We start from the raw sequence: 4,948 nt of genomic DNA on the forward strand, positions 1-4,948 counted from the left end.
GGTACAGAAAAGTAATATTAATTTGGTTAAAATATTGTTTACAAAATTGCATATCAAACTGTACTCTACTTTAAATATTTTCACAACCTTTATATAATAATTCAGGTGCAATATTACACCTCATACTATCTAATCTATCAACATTGACAATTAAAATTACAATCACAGCAGCCATCGTCGATATAGAGGTCTAATATTTTATTGAAATGTATTTGAGTCCTTTACAATTTACATCAAAATACAATACTGATGCAAAATTCTGATTTGTTTATGATTGTAAATTCTCAATAGATTACAATAAGATAAAATCAACACATCTATCTAGATATGGTCAAAAGGTCAATATTTACTACTCGACTTCAAATACAACTCGCAAAGTTATTCAAACTCACATCTTGACTAAAACACATAAATAAATAGTTTGAGTTAAAGGTGTGAAAACAATGTTCAAAAGTTACGATAGATGTACCGGAATGTTTAAATTTTCATCGCTTGTCCCAAATGGGTGCCTTGTTGACATCTCCATGTGTATCATGTGCTATCCAGCCTTCACCCTCTGCTCTCCAAGCCTCGCTTTCAAACCGACAGTAGCAAAGTGTAAAAAAAGTCAATAAAACGTATTGTGACCAGCATCCGTTACAGTATAACATATATTGTGAGCAGAACTCAATTTAGCATCCGTTAGCCTATAACATATAATATGACAAGCATCCGTTACCCTATAACATATATTGTGACCAGAAATCAATTTAGCATCTGTTAGCCTATAACATATATTATGACAAGCATCCGTTAACCTATAACATTCTAGGATTCAAGACAAACAACACATATAAATAAAAGCACTACATATAACTACAACTTTCTTAACTTCATAATACAACAGAAGACGTCAAGTGACAACACAATCTGATGTGCATGTGGCATTTGTAGGTAATGTTCCACATGATCGTGGGTTCGAATGTCAGATTCCTCTTCATCAAAGGTAGTCATCGAGCGTTCTTTTTAAGCGCTGCCATGGAGGCATGGAGGAGGAGGACACGGAGGTGGTGGCCATGGAGGAGGAGGAGGAGGCCACGGAGGTGGTGGCCACGGAGGAGGTGGTCACGGAGGAGGTGGTCATGGAGGTGGTGGTCATGGAGGCGGACACCACGGTTAAAAGATTCAAGGATCATCATATTCACATCAAATGCTGGACATTTGATATCATATTTGTCGATTGCACTCACCATGCTGCATCCATCCATTCTGTCTATTTCTCAACGAGTACAAATAAAGCTGTGATTTATATTGTAAATATATCATTGGTTATATTTTCTTCAAGTACAATCAAATTCAAGATTGTATGAGCTAGTTTCCCTACTTACTTTTCAGTGTCCTGCATAGTGATTGTCACTTTGGAATCATTGCCCACAAAGGTTAGGAACCTCGGAGGCCTGCCAATAAACCTATACACATGTTGAACAAAGCAACTAGACTGTTTCTGTCCGAAAATGCATGAAGTCCCATTTAGTATCATACTATTATTATGGCCTCTAAACGTCCACCCGGCTTATAATTACAGCCGTGTGCATGTCCAAATAAAACTGTGGCACGTGCCTCAATGCACTCATGCAATGCCGATAGAATTAAGAGCTTATACAGTTGAGCAGCGCTCCACCAATACAACGGCACGTTCTCAAGAGAAAGCCCACTCTAAACCAAAACCAATTGGTTTGTTTTCTGTTTTTTCAAAAGTCCAGCGCAATATGAATGGTCAAGGAGCAGATTCGCTCTAAGATAGACTAGGCCCGAGACCACAGTTACGTCCCCTAAGTTTTACCATGACCCGGAAGGTAAATAGGAGAATATAGTCCCCTGTTTGAATGGGTTGTTGAGTCTGTGCCAGATATGTTTGGAGTGACTTTTGATAGCTTAAATGCAAGATTGGACATTGTATTGTGTTGGTAATTTGTTTTGATCCAAAATGTGTGCATGATATTGACTCGAACTTCCTATGATTTGACCCCCAGTTGAAGGCCGATGGGTGTGTTTCGGCTCGATACTTCCAGTGACCGTTGTTGACAGCGTTTACTTGGAAGTCGAGCTGGTGGACCCAGACTGGTATTTTGCTGTTCAAATGATAAGTAACAGGTTAGTCAGCATGGGCGATATTAATCAGTATGAGTTGGCATGCCACTGTAGATAGCAAAGAATGACGAATAATTGTGCTCTGAGGCCAGATGAATGTTCATCTCTGGTGCTGTAGTTTAGTGGGTGGGTGTGGGTAATGGTTGGCAGGAAGGGACTCATACATGGGTAATAGATTGACGGTTGAAGCCCCTAGTGCCTGTCATAAACTACCACCACATCCATGTTCCTGCGGAGACAGTGGTTTCATCAGGTATTCGTGTGGTGGATAAATATACCCTGTCCACATGTGGTGTTCGAAAGCTGAGATTTTTCCACTCTTTAGAAAATGTTCATGCATTTCATCATTGATTAGTGTTTGGGCCAGTTACGAAATAGCATAAAATGTGACGTGAACTTTCTCACCCAAACACTCCCAAACACACACATATACACACACGAGATAAACTTAGGTGGAAGAGTTCCTTTTAAAAGTAATATGGGCAGGGATGACATGATTTCCCTGTGTTCATTCATGTGTTATAGGCCAGAAAACCAAAGAGCGTATATCATCAGCTTTCACCCTGTTTTATTGTAGAAAGTAATGAGACTTTGAAATTATTAGGGCAGGTATTCAAACTTTGAAATATATCACACACTTGAAAAATCCAACTTCACATAAAGTTTGATTATGAATAGATGAATAATTAGCTTCCAACAACCTCTGCTTTTAAACACGTATTTGACATACGTTGATAAACGTCCTTTGACTCCAAGTCATGGTAGCTTAGTAGACTCAGTACTTGCACCCAACGAAATTCTAAAGGTCAGCATTTATCCTTCATTTAAAATATTCTATCTCCATTCAAGTTTTTCACAAAACGGTCTGTAGCTGTAATTGCATTGGATGAACCACTAAATCTATCATGCTTCCCGGCAGTGAGATAGCCACAGGGTGCCAGGTTAGGTCACAAATACACAGTTTGCATTTAATAATTATGCAGGAAGATATGCATAATACAGAGAGGCAGGTGACAATGTCCCATGTGATATTACATAATAGAGATTCATTCTTCATGCTCTAAAGTTGTAAAAACTCTCATTGGAATTTTATTTACTCAAATCTTCCAATGTGGGCATTAACATTCAACATCCTGATTTCCTGTACCACATGTATATAAGGCGGTGTGAATCCCAAAAGCGACATTCAAATTGTTTATTCTCTCGTGGATAAACAGCGTAACTGACAGGATGCGCCTTCTTAACGTTGCAGTTGTTGTAGTCTTGGGTAAGTGTGCCTTATCTGATGAAAATTCGAAATCTTAAACTTTGTAATAATCAACTTTATTAGCTCTTGCTGAGTTTTAAGTGGCTTTTCGATTTGCTGACAACGTAATGAATAGGATAGTTTCTACCATGGTCTAAACTGTATCAGGAATGGTGGACGGATTTTGTGTGTGTGTGTGTATCCTGTCATATATGACCACTTATGTATTGTTGTTTCTTTACATTCTTCACAGTCTTCCTTGGCTCCGCCCTTGGTGGCCATGGTGGTGGTGGTGGCGGCCATGGAGGAGGAGGCCACGGAGGCGGAGGCCATGGAGGTGGCGGCCACGGTGGTGGTGGTGGTGGTCACGGAGGCGGCGGTCACGGTGATGGAGGTCACGGAGGTGGTGGCCATGGAGGAGGAGGAGGAGGAGGACAGGGAGGTGGTGGCCATGGAGGAGGAGGAGGAGGAGGACACGGAGGTGGTGGCCATGGAGGAGGAGGAGGAGGCCACGGAGGTGGTGGCCACGGAGGAGGTGGTCACGGAGGAGGTGGTCATGGAGGTGGTGGTCATGGAGGAGGACACCATGGTTAAAAGATTCAAGGATCATCATATTCACATCAAATGCTGGACATTTGATATCATATTTGTCGATTGCACTCACCATGCTGCATCCATCCATTCTGTCTATTTCTCAACGAGTACAAATAAAGCTGTGATTTATATTGTAAATATATCATTGGTTATATTTTCTTCAAGTACAATCAAATTCAAGATTGTATGAGCTAGTTTCCCTACTTACTTTTCAGTGTCCTGCATAGTGATTGTCACTTTGGAATCATTGCCCACAAAGGTTAGGAACCTCGGAGGCCTGCCAATAAACCTATACACATGTTGAACAAAGCAACTAGACTGTTTCTGTCCGAAAATGCATGAAGTCCCATTTAGTATCATACTATTATTATGGCCTCTAAACGTCCACCCGGCTTATAATTACAGCCGTGTGCATGTCCAAATAAAACTGTGGCACGTGCCTCAATGCACTCATGCAATGCCGATAGAATTAAGAGCTTATACAGTTGAGCAGCGCTCCACCAATACAACGGCACGTTCTCAAGAGAAAGCCCACTCTAAACCAAAACCAATTGGTTTGTTTTCTGTTTTTTCAAAAGTCCAGCGCAATATGAATGGTCAAGGAGCAGATTCGCTCTAAGATAGACTAGGCCCGAGACCACAGTTACGTCCCCTAAGTTTTACCATGACCCGGAAGGTAAATAGGAGAATATAGTCCGCTGTTTGAATGGGTTGTTGAGACTGTGCCAGATATGTTTGGAGTGACTTGTGATAGCTTAAATGCAAGATTGGACATTGTATTGTGTTGGTAATTTGTTTTGATCCAAAATGTGTGCATGATATTGACTCGAACTTCCTATGATTTGACCCCCAGTTGAAGGCCGATGGGTGTGTTTCGGCTCGATACTTCCAGTGACCGTTGTTGACAGCGTTTACTTGGAAGTCGAGCTGGTGGACCCAGACTGGTATTTTGCTGTTCAAATGATAAGTAACAGGTTA

Source organism: Haliotis rufescens, unplaced genomic scaffold, assembly GCF_023055435.1.
Source record: "Haliotis rufescens isolate VD_foot unplaced genomic scaffold, xgHalRufe1.0.p SCAF_140, whole genome shotgun sequence".
NCBI classification, from domain to species: domain Eukaryota; kingdom Metazoa; phylum Mollusca; class Gastropoda; order Lepetellida; family Haliotidae; genus Haliotis; species Haliotis rufescens.